A 17,588-nucleotide genomic window follows, 5' to 3' on the forward strand; every position below is an offset into this window, starting at 1 on the left:
AAGCCGAAGTTGCAATAAAAAGTTAAAAATAAATAAACTTATGTTTTTGTAAACTTTATTTTTAATATTTTAATTTTTGAATTAAATTACAAAAAACGCCACTTAAAACTATTCCCGTTCATATTATATATAATGAAAAATTGTATAAGAAATTGCAATCCAGACTGAGTATATTTTAAGATTTTAATTTTGTAGAGTTGCCATCCGATAAAAATGCAATTTGTTAAAAAAAAAATTATTGTTTGCCTAATGTTCAAAATATAATTGAATTTTATAGAAAAAAGTATTGAAACTATGTCAAAAGATAAGCAGTGTTGCCACCTTGATTAAATTTTCAAATTAATATTAAGGTAAAAAATAGCCAGTAAAATAATGAGTGAGTAATAAAAATACTTGCATTCGTAAATATTTGCATCTGTAATTATTTGTTTTTTTAATTACTCATAATATGGATGTATTTTTATGTTGATACCACTGTGCTGCAACCATTGCCAATAGATTTGGAATACAAAAAAATAATAACTTTTTTTTTTTAATTTCCAATTGAATTTAATATTGATTCACAAACATTAGCAAATATAAAGGACTAAAATAAACACCGCTATCATCATTCATATTCATAAAAAAATTCAAATATTAGCATAATTGAAAACTGTCAGCTTAAATACAAGAAAAAATACAGCAAATGTCACCATTAAATTTTGCTAAATTAATCTAAAAATTATGCAAGCACGCCCACGAACAGTCACTCACTTAAAAATCGGCAATCAATCAAAGCGCAAAACATTCAAAACAAACTTTCATAAACACGCACACATTTGCATATATAACTGTAAATGTATGTGACATGGCTGGCAGACATAAATCAGTGTCACTGAAATGCATTTAATTTGGGAAATTTCTGCGCTAAATAACTACACATTCTTACTTATCAACTTGTGCGCATAATTTATGAAACAGCGGAGAATTTGTTATCAGCGAAACTGACAGCGATTTTGTCATGGACACATTTTACAGCAAATTTCGGGGCGACCACGCCCGCCAAACAGATATGCGGATATGCAAATTCAGAAAGATACTTAAATGCATGGAGATGTTAAGAGATAATTAATGTGATTCAAATGGGTGGACAATATACAAATTAATTTTATTTTACGGTTTTTCGGTTTTGTGAAGTTTTTGCAAAAATTGATTTTGGTATAACTCTCAGAAGTTGGAAAAAAAATTTTACTCAAAATATACCAGTTTTATATTTTTCAATAGCCTGTATTATATAATTACGTAGAGCGAAATGCTCCAATTACACAAAAATCACTACGTTTGAGTGCATAGAAAACGTTCTTGAATTTGGGTCCACAAGAAGTTGAGGTTAGTTAAATAACAAGTAAGTTAACTGAAAGTAAATATGTTAGAAATTTATTATGCCTTCTAATATTCTGATACTCACCAAAATTATGTAAGTTCTAAAAGTCTGTTACGAGTTCAAAGCTGAAAGCGTTGTTGGCGTGAAAAAAAAATAATTCTATAAGTATGCCTTTAAGGAAACTAAGAAAAAACTCATATACTCGTACACTACCTAAGATATAAAAAACATGAGTATAAAAAATTGCCCATTATATTTGTGAATATATCGTTACCTAAAATGCAAAACAGCGTATCAATAAAAAAAAAAATTTAAATGTCTGTCAGATAACCTATAAATAACCATTGTATAACCAATATATAACCGTTTTATAACCAAACCTCAAATTTTGTATCATCAAAAAAAAATTATAATCGCTTTTGGATGCATTAACCAATACATAACTATTTTGTAACCAATATATAACCGTTTGATAACCAAACCGCAAATATTGTTTCAATTTGAGTGTTTTCTACTCGTATAATATCGTTTTTCCTAATCCTTGTAAACTTATGAAAAATGATTTTACGTTTTTTTGCCATTGAGATGGCGATATGCGGAATTAGAACTGATTTTCATACCATGATCGGCCGGTTTCGTACTTTTCTTGGATTATCATTATTTCTCGAGCCGGCTTTTAAGGTCAATATCAAAGTTAAACTTTTTATTTATGATTTATTCCTTTTCCCATGTCGCTTTATCTTACATTCTTTGCATTGTCCTCGGAGTGGTCGTGTGAATTTGCTGAATAGCCAGGAGTTACACGAGGGTAAATCAAGCGATTGCGATCAACAAAATTTTTTACAAGAGAGCTACCGATCGAATTCCTTTAAATAAGTTCGACTTTCAAATTTGACAGTCTGATTTGTTATTCCATAGATCTGTGATGATCTCTCAAGATTCCGGAATACATCAAGGTTTACTAAGCAGAAGACTTTAATGTTAGGAAATCTGCTGAGTTAGCTAATAAAAGATTAGAGGCAGTAAGTATAGTAATTTTCAAAAGGGTTGACAGATGGATCAGAATGAGATATAGTGCATTAATGTCCAACAAGCAATCTTTCTACTCACACGATCGCGAAAATATTGCATTGCATTGAATATTGCCCTAGTCAAAGGCCATAATTTATTGACATAACCTTAATACATGTGGAAAATGCAAGAAACTAGGTATCAGAGACACGCTGGAACATCGACTTCAGCCTTAACTAGAACTCTACTATCTAAACACTGATATCTATCTAGGAGTTTCGCAGTTGGATGAAGTCAGATGGTATTAATAATGAACCTCTGTCTAACATTACAAAAGGCCTTAAGTCTGTTTATGACGTCGCAGCTAGCCAGTGTAAGTTAACCTAATTTAACCTAACCAAATCTTCATTTTCATTTTATTTGGCATATGTTTTAGTGCATTGCGTTGTGCCTACAATTTTGTCTGAGGTCACCGTGGGTATCTATAACTGTCTCTAAATGGATTGTTCGAAATAATTGACAACCTTGAGATAAACATGCAATTTTATCTTCATTTTAATCATAATAATTACCAGCTTTCAAAACTTCATTACACAAAAAATCTAACGAATAAATGTGTGTATGTATGTGGGCTCTCTAAATATACTTGCGTGCGTGCCACAGATCGGTGCGCTTTGTATTTGCATAATTCACCTTTTATTTATTGCCTCTAAACGTACACTAATGCGACCGCAGCGCCAACAGATTTCAATGCCAAACTCTGCTTACTTACACACATATGTATGGTTGTGTTCGTGTGTGCGCTTGCTTGCGAAATTAGAGGTAAACAAGCAGTTGCCAGCAGCTTTTAGTGCAAATAGCTTTACAACCTTGAACTGCGTGTGACACACTTTGCTGGACGGTACAACAGTTTAGCTGGCCAGCAGTTGGTTTTTGTTAACAGCCGAAGTAAATTTCACATACACTTCTATTTGTGTGTATGTAGGTATATTTGAGTGTTGAGCAGAATCTGCATTGCAAGCCTGCGTTTACATTTGGGCCACATCCATTTAACAGTTTATACACACAGTTGAGCATTGGAGCACTTGGCTTGGTCAAGTTGGTGTACTGATTGCAACGCGAGCGCATATACATACAGTAATATATACATATGTATATGACTACGTATATACTATGTAAAAATATGTTGCATGGGTGTATGATTATTTGCGTATGTTGGCCGTTTTCTAACAAGCAAGCTATTGCCTGAGTTTCAGAGAACTGATGCAAAAAACAACAACAACGACAACAAAACATATTACAACAACATTTCAAAAACAAAAAGAACGAATAACATTACAACACCATTTCAACTACAACATCCATAACCAAAAATTACAACAATATTTCAACCATTACAATACTATCCCATTACAACAACACTAAAAAATGTTTAACAAGAACATTTCAAATATTACAACAACTACAACATCTCTACAACATCTAAATTATAGCGAAAAAAACAATTGCACAACAACACTTCTACCACCACAGCAAGTAAATTACAACACATTTCATCTACAATAACAATAACAAAAAATTACAAGTTTAGTCTAAGACAGCAACAAAACACATTACAAAAACACTTCATCTAAACACGCATTACAACTAAAACTTTTCTACAACAACAACAAAATTTCACAACAACAACAACTTTCAGCATTTCATCTACAACAGAAATAAATACACATTACAACAACATTTTAGCAACAACAACAAGCATTAACCTACCAACTAAAAGCACTTGGCAATGATGTTTAAGAACAATCGATGGCATTTGTTTGCCAGCGTTACTCATTCAATTAGAGTCACCTCGAAAATAAACAAATATTTACATATGTACACATACAAAGCCATATGTTTTACGACTTTGGAAATGCGCGCGTAGAAACCAAGTGGAAATGAGTACAAGCTCATTCATGCATATTTAAAGATAATTACATGCAATTAGCTTCACATTTGCATTAGCTTACTGTAAACAGTGGCAGCCCTGAACTACTCGCAAGTGATGCCAGTGAACCCGCTGAGGGGAGGTACGTAAATAATTCATTACAAAAGCTGAAAAGATTATGTAAACTTAAAAATTGCTAAAAAATATAATTGAAAGCTTGGCATTGTTCAACTGATTTTAAGAGAATATTGAATTTTTGTGAAGAAGTTTTAATTCTTTTAATATTATTATTATTTTTTATTTTTTTTTATTTATTATTATTATTTTTTTTTTTTTTGCACTATAGAATAGCTAAGATTCCAGCAAACCTAATTATTGGAGCGATGTCCAATTCGATTTGAGGTGTTATATCCAAAAGCATCGATTTCTAGTACTGACACCACCTCTGATTTCCTTTCCTTCGCTTTAAAATAAACTCACATTAGAACGAGCTGGCAGTCCGCTATTTTCGCATATGCCAATTAGTTGTCTTAACTCACATATGCCCATACATGTATATGTATGTATGTTGTGGTAAGAATTCATATATAGCAGTGCGAAGTGGATGATAACTCATGGCCGAATTCACTGAAACAAAGCATTCCATAAAAGCAGAATCAACAGCATTGTTCTGGACTTTCAGCTTAAACTGTTATCTGCCGAGAACCATGCTCAATGATTCACACAAACATTTTTATAGAATTATCGCGTTCAGATATTGTGTTTCCTGAGAAAGTTTACGGTTAAGCAAGAATAGAACATTTTAAAAGTTTTATTATGATTTTTAGGCTTTCTAAAATTTTAAGACGTTAAAAATACTGCAAAACGCTGGAATGCTTGAAATGCGTTTGAAAAATTTAAGTTAGCTTTGAAGGGTACTCAGTCAATGTAGTAGTATATTATAATATATATATGGAATAAACTCTTTCCTCGAAAACCATCACCACGGCATATTTTGATAGGAGCAAAATACTTCCGAGAACAGTAAATCTTTCGAGAACAATGTTTTAGTTTCAGTTATGAAAAGTTGGAAACTGGTTATCAAAAAAGTCGTGCTTTATTTTTGCGGTATTTTTTTATTGAATTGTTAATTGTTCATAAAATTTTTTTTGACGACTTATGCCCAGCTCTTAATCGATGCTACGGCTGCTACTATGCCAGTCTCTTTCGACCAATTCAGCGATTTTATCGCAATTTTCGACGACAGGCCTTCCGGAGCGTGGCGCATCTTCGACCAGCTCTACATCAGAACGAAAACGTTGAAACCATCGTTATGCGGTGGAAATGGAAACTGTATCGGGTCCATAAACTGCATAAATTTTTTTGGTGGCTTGAGATGCATTTTTGCCTTCATCGTAGTAGTAGCGTAAAATATGCCGTATTTTCTCTTCATTTTGCTCCATGTTTGCGACGCTATAACTCACGAACGACTTAAGAGAAACGACAATCAATCAAACACGTGTTAGCGCTTGAAATTAGCTTTCCAAAAAGGTATAGCATGACCCGATGCGACAAATAAAACTAGATCTACGCGCTCTCAGCGCCAACTAGCGAAAATACCGCAAGACTTTTTTGACAAACTATCATAGAAACATGCTTCTGTAAATATCGTTTTAATCAAAAGAGCGAAGAAGAATACAACATTGTTGCAGTAATCTGAAAATGGTAAAACACTATCCCACTATTGAGTTTTTGTAGCATAAAAACGAGAAGATAGACATCATTTAATTAACTAGAAATAGCTACCATATGGGTACTCCAGAACTTCTAGATAAAATGTCAGGAACGGTTTTGAGTATGTCAAAAATATGTTGACGAATTAGACTTTAGTGTGTTATATTCCAGCTATGCATTCTTTCAATAGATCCAGCAACCACCACAAACCTTGGAGATCAAAAAATACTATACAAAGTCATCAGTAAGGATCGTTGCTTTTTGGAATAGTTTTAAGCGAGTATTAGTTACCTTAATGATATCTGAAATAAAGTTAGTTTGGGTTGGGTTTCAGAGGTCATCTCAGCCATTGAATTCTGGGCTGCAGTTTATACCTTAGTAAAGTTAATCTATGGATAAAGTACGTTATGTATAGACAAAGCGCTTTAAACCCAAAACTATTCTGTTTAAGGGACTATACCGATTTCAGATAAATCAGCCAATTCGCTGGCAGTATAATATCCCAAATGTTTCAACTTCAATCTCGCGGTTGCTGGAGAAAAATATAGCTAAGAGGCCAGTAAACTTTTCTAAAGAAGATATCAGCACATTTATTGTATTTTCTCGCTTGGTTTAAGATATATATTGAACCAGAATAACAAAAAAATATTTTATCCCAAGCTGCCAGTTATTAGGGTACTTAACGGGTTTCAAAAGTAAATATTTTTTATTATCCTATTAAATTCTACAATACCTCTAGAATATTATTCTAAATTTTCATGTTGATACGAATAATAGTTTCGAAGATATAGCTTTAAGAACATGTGCACTGGCGTTTTTCTCGAAATTGTGTTTTTGAAGTCGGTTGGCAAGATTTCTCGAGAACTACTCAACCGATCTTTATGAAAATTTAAGCAAGTCTTTGAGATACAATTTATAAAGACCCAAATGATTTTATATCGATTACAACTATCTCAAAAAAATGCCGCGATGTTTTTTTTTTTTTTGTCAAAATGTCTGCCAAAAATCCAATTTTCAATTTTTTTCTTTGACAAAGTTCTTGGTTAAGGCTGTAACACGTATTATTTTCACATTAGGTGATCCTCAAAAGTTGTTAAAAAATGCTGGTTGGTAGAATAGAAAAACGTTGTGAAACAATTCGATGAAGGACATAGAGAAGCAAACGGTACATACTCGAGATATGTAAGCTAATACGCCTTCAGGTGCATTTATAACCATATATCGTATCTCGAAAACATATGCTGAGAACATCATTTGAAACATTCTGTAACACCTCAACACCTCCAAATAGTGCAACACAACATTTCATTTGCGAGCGAGCACAACTAATCCGCACATATATGCATGTTTGCAGGTATTGGTAAGCTACTACGAAGCAATTTGCAGTTATCCAGAAAGCCGGCAAGACGAGTCGAATTGACTCAACTCGACGCTAAGCCGCTTAAGGCAAAGCGAATGCTCAAATAATGAAGGCAAGCGAATAACAAGTGAAACAGATATATGTGGGGAGAGCGGGTAAGTGCGAGGGGAGTGGGCAGATCGGAGAGCGGTACAAAAGAATAGCCGGTGACGGGGTAATGTTTGGTATAAGCGCATTTTTATCCTGTAAATTTCGCATGATGCTAGCAACGTTTATAGCAATTTATTTCATTTTCGCTTTCTTCTTTCAGCCAAATTCGGGCATTTGCAGCTATTGTGGGGCCGCTACTTGCTTGGACTTAGTTTTTTTGTTTTGTGTTGCCAGTTAATCGCCTTTAAAATTCATGGTACATTTTTAAGTCATTTAAGCGCAGGTTTTGTATTTAGTTGCTCTGTTAGATGAATTTTGTTCGATTTGTCTTCTGCTATTTTGGAAGATATTTTCTGTACTTTTTGGTTGTTATGTTGAGTGCGTTCGCTTCATTTTTGTTTTTCTCTTGAACTTGTCTTCAATTATCAAACACCTGGAAGGATTCTCCATAAAATATATGTAATAATGATCAGCATGAAGAACTAAGTCAATTTAGTCATGTCTATCTGTCATTTCATTTCAATAAACGCGAACCTGTCCCTTAGTTTTGGAGCTATCGATCTGAACTTTTGCACACATACTTTTCTCTTCAAAAAGCTGCTCATTTGTCGGAATGACCTGTATTGGACGACTATAGCATATAGCTGTCATACAAACTGAACGATTAAGATTAAGTCCTTATATAGAAAACCTTTTTATTTAACGAAATATCTTCAAGAAATTTGGAATATTTCATTTTCTAAGGCAACGGCACAATCACCGAAGGTACAATTCCGATCGGACAACTATAGCATATGGCTGCCTTGCAAACTGACGGATGAAAATAATGTCTTTGTATGAAAAAATTTCTTATTTGAAGAGGTATATTAAAGATATTTTACATAGATTATTGTTCAAAGCAAAGGTGCAATATCCGAAAAAATTGTTCAAATTAAATAACTATAGCATATAGCTGTCATACAAACCGATCAATGAAAATTAACTTCTGTCCACCTGTCAAGGGTATTATAGCTTCGTTGCAGCCGAATTAAAACTGTTTGTTGTTGTATGTATTCAGTTAGTTTTTAAACCTATTTCTCCTTCTCTCCCGCTCTCTCTTTCTCTTCCAATTTGATTTCGTGTTTGCCTTGCGGCCGGCAGGAACTTCAGCAATTAAGACTTCGTTCTGGCTTCCTAAGTTGTTTTGTCGTTCAGCGTCTACTGTGGCAAGTTGTACAAGTTTATTTTCTAATTATACTTGTACCCACAAAATGCCATGGAACTTTAAACAAACTCAACTAAGAAAACCGCACAACAACAAAAATGCGAACTTAAGTTAACCAAACAAACCACAAACTCACAACGTTGAAAGTTTGCCGTTATAACGAGTAAATCCTCTACCTGGTTATTTACTTCATGCCACACGCTCTCTTATTTGTGAACATTGTGCCACAGATTGTTTTGCCGTTACACCAGCGTATTCATTCTAATCTTTCGTGGCATCTCGCAACTATACGGTCCATTTGCAGTGAGGGGCGAGCAATTGACGGCAAATTATTGAACGGAACTGTACAAAACGAATGTGTTAAAATAGAAAGGTGCAACTTTAGGACAGTGTATTTGTTTCCATGTGAGAGGTGCTTCCATCCAAGAGGTATTAGTGTCTCTAAAAATACACTAAATTAGCAACAACAAAATTTTAAGCCAAAAATTTCTTGAAGGGCTTCCTTTTGCACCTTTGATACCCGATACTAACACCGGTACTGGTCAATTTACAATCTTTTCTTGCTGCACTTTCTTTCCTTGTTTACACAAAAAGTTTGGCCGGCGTTAAGAAGGAATAGGACTTTTAATGCAGCTCACCACTTTTTGTGTTTTGTCAAATTAAAGGGCTTAGGTGGGAGAGTCATGTGTGACAGGAGGAAGTATGTAAGTAGGAGCTCTAGTGTTGAAGAATTTCAAAGGAGCAGAAGCTGTCAAACATATGTGACAACTTAGAATAACAGCACAGAAGCTAGAATAAAGAAGCTTTTAATTGAACAAAATTGTGTGAGGCGAACAAAAGTGGCAAGGAAGCAAGCGTAAAAGGACGGAATGTATTGAAGAAAGTGTAAAAGTTAAGGATGTCAAATTGTAGGACATATAAGTAATGTAAGTAAGGCTTATTCACACGGTAATCAATGATAATGATTCATATAGAAAATGATAAGAAGCACCAAAAAATAAGTGATTCTAAAAGCAACAACAAAGTGTGCATTCAATAAAGAAGAACGATGTAAATATTTTTCAACATACACCAATAGGGATGACGTGATTTTGACAGGTCGTGGCGGTCATGCTTGTTTATGGATTTGCGTCAAATACTTCATTTTCAGGGTGTTCAGTTACGTTTGCTATTTTAACAGGTACAACGTTTGGAAATTTTTCAAGATTATTACGCAAATTTACGTTTCGGTGGCTACTTTAAGAGGTTTTTGTGCAAAACACGGACGTTTGAGTTGAGGCCCTGTTAAAATTGTCGCTATTGGAGATGAGTCAAATCTTTTTGTAGTGAAGAAAATGCAATTTTATCCTAAAAATTTAGCTCTTAGTGCGGATTGTGGTAACGTGGCTTCATTCGGCCTCATTTTTTTCGAAATGTGGTAAGAAATGCCGTTACTATTATTAGCGAGCGTTATAACACAATCGTGAACGATTTTGTTGCAACGGAATTCGATGAAGTCGGCGACGACGATCTCCATTTTCAACATAACGATGCGCCGCACCGTTCGAGAAACTCGAAGACAAGATTCAGTGCATTATACTCAAAGTTCCACCCAAAATTCTGCACTAGGTCATCGAAAATTAGTGTAAATGATTGAAGATGGGCAAAATGAGTGGAGGTGGCTATTTGCTCAACATTTTTGTCAAATAATAAATGGCACAAAATTATGTAACTGCATAAGAAAAAAAAAAAGAAGCCATGCGTAATTAATACTTAGGTCAATACCTTTTCGATTCTCATTCGGTCGATCGAGGAAATTATATAAACTGTAATAAATATTTTAATGAAGAATGTTGGTTACATACATATATGTACACTGAATTTGTTAGAATTTAACGCTAATACTTATATACACAGTGAGGGATTCTGAGCCAACCCAAATCCCCCAAGTCCCCCCCTCAAGGACTATATGGCTTATTAATAATTTTTTTTCTCTGTGCTCAAAAAAAAAAGGTGACATTTGAATTTAAGCTGCGCGCGTCGAAGGATTTGAAGAATTATTTTTCTTTTTTAGATTGGTAGTACTGTCAGTCACATTTATGTCACAATTTATGGCAAAATATTCATTAGTGTTTGAGATACGTGTCGATTTGTGAGCTGCTAAAAGTGAGTTTTTAATTTTTTGCGAAGTCGAAATTTGTTGAGCAAAGAATTTGCATTCAATTTTGTTCACGGAATCAATTTTCTGCTGCGGATACGTTGAGGATGGTGCAGAAAGCCTTTGGTGATGAGGCTATCTCTAAAAAAAAATGTTTACAAGTGGTATAGTGAGTTCCAAGCCGGCCGTGAAGAGCGTCCAGGGCGACCATCAACCTCAACCGACGAAGCTCATGTTCAAGAAATCAAAGATTTGGTGTTGAAAAACCATCGATTAACAATTAGAGACCTTGCTGATGAAATTGGCATATCGAAAGGCTCAGCCAATACCATTTTGAAGGATGTTTTGGGCCTAAATCGCGTCAAATCTCGACTGGTACTGAAGACATTGAATTTTTTGTAAAAAAGGCGTCGCGTTGAAGTGTGTGAAACGATGCTTTCCGACAACCATCGTGTCATGAAACGCATTGTAGTTGGCGATGAGACTTGGACTGATAATGCGGAAACAGACAATCAATCGAGCGAATATCGTGTCAAAAGAGAGCCGAGACCAAAAAAATCGCATGTTGACTGTTTTCTTCGATTATCGTGGTGTTGTGCATTATGAATTCCTTCCAACCGGTCAAAGGGTCAACAAAGAATATTATTTGAACGTTATGCGTCGTTTTCGTAACGTTATCCGCCTAAAACGGGCGGAATTGTGGAAAGACAATTCTTGGTTTTTACACCACGGTAATGCACCATCCCATACTGCCCTCGTAATTCGTGATCATTTCGCCAAAAACTCAATCCATATCGTTCCGCAACCACTGTATTCACCTGATCTGGCGCCGTGCGACTTCTGACTGTTCACCAAGCTCAAAAGACCGCTCCGGGGACACCGTTTTTATACGATAAAGGAGATTCAAGCCGCAGCGAAGGTGGAACTAAAGGCCATCATGGAAAGTGACTACAACCAGTGTTTCGAAGAATGGAAAATCCGTTGGCATAAGTGCATTGCATCGGGAGGGGATTACTTTGAAGGGGATGAAATTGTTTTGAAAGAATAAATAAAGAATTTTCAAAATAAATACAATGTCTCCTTATTTTTCGGACAAAGCTATATAAATGGAAGTAGTAATTTTTGTTCATTAACATTGAAGAAACAGTTTTACCGATTTTACATTAGTTTTGGTTAGATTAATTCGATAGTCCTTTCATTTTCTTAGACCCAAACAAAAAAATTTTAAATTTTAGATTTTATTCTCTGAAAATAACTGTCAACTGTCAGCTAAACTGAGGGTGTTTAAGGTAGTTGGTAGGTTGGCGCTTTAGTTGTTCTATATATATGGATTTGCCACACATTAAATAAAGTAAAGCTGAATATCTTATAAAATTGGGCTTTACTATTACCAGAATTGGGAACTTGAAATACATACAGCCATGCAAACGTATAGCAGCTATTGTATATGTTGTTGTTGTTTCCCTGAAAAGACTTATCTAGAAACAGGAAAATATGTTAACTTCGGCTCCACCACAATTATAGTTATCTTCACAAGCGTATTTATTATAACATAAAAGGGTATGAATAGATCTTTAAACTAGTTTTGATAAGTCGGTTCGCATGGCAATAATTTCCATCCAGCAATTTCCTCGGAGATTCTAAGACTTCTGGTATATAATTGTAGGACTGCTTTAAGGAATAATTCGTGCTCAATCTTGTGAAGATATCTCGTAAACTAAAAAAAAAAATCCATAAAAGAACTTGATATCGATTGTTCAGTTTGTACGTTAGTTTTAAGCTATAGTTGTTCAATATTGACGGTTCAGACAAATGAGCAGCTCCTTTGAAGAAAAGGACGTGTGGAATATTTTAGGTAAGATATTTCAAAAACTAATTGACTACTTCGCATATATACCGACTCAGCATATCAGACTGATCATTTATAAGTATACATTATAAGGCGTTCGATGTTTTCTTGCGCACATTTTGTAAATTGCATAGGATCAAAAATGATGCAGTGATAAAAAATATCATATTACCTTTGGTATTGTATTTTTTCTTGATTTATTTAATATCGACTTAAGAGTCTATATCTTGATGAGTTATCAAGCAATTATTGTTCTTCTTTCATTTTCTGATATTTACAGGTACTTAGTTTGTGACTTGATTCAGGATGAGTCTCCTGAAACTTTCATTATAAAAATATTTTTTCTTTTTTTATTAAAAATATTTTTAAACTTGGTGTTGTCATTAAACGATCCATCAATTAAAGTATAAATGACAACTATTATTTAGCTTAAAAACGAAAATAAAACTGTCAGAACTCACAGCCCGATCGAGCACGCAGCAACAGCTATTACCACAATAAATTGTACTTCAGTCGAAAATCGACAATCAACTAGCAATAAAAAATACTTACGCACTCATACAAATATATACACAGCCAACAACTTGCAACAGTGCGATAAAATGCGCTGCCACCAAATTGAAATAAATTTCATGTAAAATGGCAATAAATTGTTACTAACCCACTTTGCAGCGGAAAGTTGTTGCGCGCTTTTAGGCGCTGAACAGCAACAATACAAATATTTAAGCGGAAAAACATATAAATGAAAGCAAAACTGCCGATCAAGCGACAGAAAGGATCGTGGTGACATAAAAAGGATAGCGAGACACACACATACATATACACACATACAGAAGAGAGCAAAACTTGCATGCAAACAATTCACTTGAGCGCCAGAAAGAAATTTTAAAATTGAAAAATAACAGACACAGATGTGTGTACAGATATCAATACGCATACTAGTGACGGTATACATATTTTTATATACTATACGTATACATAAATATGTATGTGTGTTATCATCTCTCACTACTCACGCCTGCCGTTTGCTGTTGCAGCGTTTTCAGCGGGAACGTTAAAATAGCCGACAACATTAAGGTTATATTTCTTAATAAATGCGCTTATTGTCAGGCCAACAACAACAACAATAGCAAAAAAAAAATGCGCGTTGCTGCAACATTCGTACAACTAGCAACATAAAACTTTTATTTATGAACTGGCGAAGGGCGCGTGTAGTAACTGTAAACTGACGCTAAGTATAACAGACGTAACAGTAAAAAAAAAAAAAACAGCAACAATAAACACATTTACAGTTGGCGGCGTGTTGCAATGCTGCCAGCGTCCGATATAATTCAATTAAGTAAAACTATGTGAAGACAATAACAACAGCAAAGGCGAAACGTAAAGCTTAAAAATGTGGCCTTAACCCAAAAACAAGAATAACAAGAAAAATTTTGTTTCAAAATGCGCACTTAAAATGGCCGCAAGTTTGGACGTCGCACGAAGCGCTCGTAAATTTCTTAGTTTTAGTGGATTTTATTGCCAGCCGCAAAAGTGAGTACGGCGCCCAAAACTAAATGAAAAAGGGGAAAAGTTTAAATTCGAAAAACACAAAGAAAGTGGTAAATGTTATAAAATAGTGGTAAAATTCACGAATGCATATAGTATCTTGCCACATACGCCAAATCTGGCTCCAATTTTCATTTTATAGACATACAGATTTATGGCAGCTTATGTATTTTGAGAAGGCTATATATTTACAAAATTAATTTTATTGCAGGATATAAAATTATATTTATAAAAAAAAAAATGTTCGTGATTGAAAACTTATAATATTTTAAAGTTAACGATTTTCCTCAAATTGAAAGGCATTTATCCAAGATTTCAACCACAACACTATTTTAAATTCCAACAATTTCTATCACTTCTTAATACATAAAATTAATATCATGGAAGATATCGAAAGAACACATCGCCCAGATCGTTCTCTGAATGTAGAAAGAAGCAGGCGAAAAACAGTCGATTTTGGGGTAGACTTTGGTGCAAGTTCCAAAAAGCCGAATATGTAATGCTCCGAAATTATGGCTGTATTATACTGATCATACCAATTAATTTCAGAGATATCTCATAAAAACCAATTGAATATCTCTTCCTGATATTAATCTACTTTGGTGTTAAAAGTTAATAAACAGGTTCGATACTTTTTCTAGCTCCCTTGCTCGTACACTAACCTATACCCAATTCAGCACGTTCAATTACCAGTTACAGTACCATGCATTCAGCCAATTTGATAATATGAGAAGAGAGCTTCCTTTTAGATAATAAAATGTTACCGTGACAAAAATGGTAGGGGATGGAGTCATGAATAGAAGTTCACGCAAGAGAGGAAAGTTCTCTGAGCGACATTTACTTGGGAGTGGTCGGAAACGATTTTTTTACTCACGTAGTTCACGATTTAGGGCCTTAGAAGTATCTGATCGGTAGCCGGAAAACATCAGTTTAAGGGCGAGCTAAATTGGAAAGGCAAATCATCTCTCTAGAGGGTTTTGCGCTGGGTTTGGCACCCTCCACGTAAAAATCGCCCCAATGAAGAAGAAATAGTAGCATCGAATAAGAGATCCCCATTTTCATGACGAACATGGCAAACATATTAAGAATTACTATTTAAGGGCTGGAATGCCGGTATGACTGCATTTGATATACGCACTAAATTAGAACGGCTGTATAAACTGGCATTAAGCAATATCAAAAGCTCCGTCAGAATCGGGAGGAACCTCTCCGAGCCATTTGATACCAAACGAGGCGATGATATTGATATCATCAACCGCGGATAAGGAAGTGAACCAAATGGGTCTGATGGTGAGCGAGGGCAAGACGAAATATCGCCTGTCATCAAACAAATAGTCGTCGCACTCGCGACTTGGCATTCACATCACTGTTGACAGTCATAGCTTTGAAGTTGTAGATAATTTCGTCTATTTTGGAACCAGCGTAAACACCACCAACAATGTCAGCCTGGAAATCCAACGCAGGATAACTCTTGCCAACAGGTGCTACTTCGGACTGAGTAGGCTGTTGAGAAGTAAAATCCTCTCTCGACGAACAGAGAGCAAACTCTATAAGTCACTCATTATTCCCTTCCTGTTATATGGTGACCAGACGAGTTTTTGAGAGAAAGGTTTTGTTCGATGAGCTGTACGAGTTATACGACGACATCATTGACATAAGTCAGCCAATTAAGATAGAGACTACGCTGGTTAGCTTATGTCGTCCGAATGTACGAAAACACACCAGCTCTGAAAATATTCGACGCAGTATCCGCAGTGCGAAACAGAGGGAGGGTCTCAACTCTATTGGAAAAACCACCCTAAGGGAGGGTTTTTTGGAAAGAAATTGTGCACGGATTTATGGGGTATATAGCATAATGAACTCAACTAGTGGTACCCGCACTAGATAGAGCGTTTTCTTCACAATAAAAATAAGTAACAAACTTTAAGTAAATTAAAAAAAAAAAAAAAATTTTAAATTTTATGTCTACTTTTGCAAGTCTCGTGTGCCAATAAAAAGTTTTTAAAAAGTTATTTAGAAAAAACGACAAACCACACCGCCACAAATATACTCAACATGCATGCATATCTTTTGGCATATGTATACAGTTTGTATGTATATTATACAACAGGCAAGAGCGCAGTGGCTTTAAGTGAAAATCGGCAGTCTGCTTCCTGCAATACAAGTCAAGGCATGCGCCAGCGAAATTTCTTTGGCCAACATTCGCACTGTGAAATTTTAAATTATGAATCATAACTTGCCGCTGCGTTGCGGCAAACACTGCTGAGCGCAAACAGTTACGCACAACGCGACCAATGCATGCAAATATGCTGCAGCTGCAGCAGAAATGCTGTTGTCTGCTTACTTTGCATGCTTGCCTCCGCATTGTGCGCGCTGCATGCCACATGGCGCGCCGTCACAGAGACCGCCAAGGCAGGCGTGTCTGTGCCATATCTAAATTGCGGCGAACGCTGCGTGCCGTGCCTTCTGCGCTGACAGTAAGCAAACACTGTTAGAGCAGCCTCACACATACATACATATAACATGTATGTATGCCAGCTTCCTTATAACGGCGCTGGTGTTATTTCTAGCTGCGCACTTCGCTTTGTTCACACATTTCATCGGCCGCTTTGTCCAAACACTTTGCTGACGCCATTCATTTGCACATTGTACACACATACATATGCAAATACACACATACATATATACACATTTGCCGTTCTAATGCGTTGGCAATAATTTCACTGTTCGCTCGTTGTTCACACATATTTGCTGCAAAAAGATGCCTAATTTATGTCTGTGTGTGTTTAACTTGCGCCAACATTGTTTTTGCTATTGTAATCTGCCTGTTGGCCTTTGCTAATGCAACCATTTTGGTGTTTAACAGGTTTTTGATGGAAAAAAGCCACGCGCAGCACCACCACACACACGCGTACACAGAAATGAAAGCGCACATCATTCGCGCTCCATCGCTTCTGCTGGCCATAATTCAATTCGCAACTCATACTCACTAACTCATTCGAACGCACACACACTCATGTGCGCGCAAGCGACGCAGCGCTTTCTCTTCTTTGCTGTCGCAATAATTCAAATTATTTAGAGTGGATTAATTTTTCGCGCTTTTACGAAGTTTTACTCTTTTTTTCAAGGCGTCTTTTGATTTATGTGCTGCGGCGCTTATATTTTTTCAAGTTAGCTGATGAAATTCTCATTAAAAAAAAATTATGATGAACAAGTAAGGAAGAGCTAAGTTCGGGTGTCACCGAACATTTTATACTCTCGCATGATAAAGTGATAATCGAGATTTCAGGCGTGGTTGTGAACCGATTTCACCCATATTTCGT

At 35.5% G+C, this 17,588-nt stretch overlaps 1 protein-coding gene across 3 annotated transcripts in view; it reads right to left on the reverse strand.

Annotated features, from left to right (window-relative positions):
- Positions 1-17,588, reverse strand: part of LOC108967555 (furin-like protease 2) — a 381,841-nt gene that overhangs the window by 196,425 nt on the left and 167,828 nt on the right. The gene's annotated exons all lie outside the window — the stretch shown is intronic.

Source organism: Bactrocera latifrons, unplaced genomic scaffold (assembly GCF_001853355.1).
Source record: "Bactrocera latifrons isolate USDA-ARS-PBARC rearing strain unplaced genomic scaffold, ASM185335v1 scaffold_19, whole genome shotgun sequence".
In the NCBI taxonomy this organism is placed as follows: Eukaryota; Metazoa; Arthropoda; class Insecta; order Diptera; family Tephritidae; genus Bactrocera; species Bactrocera latifrons.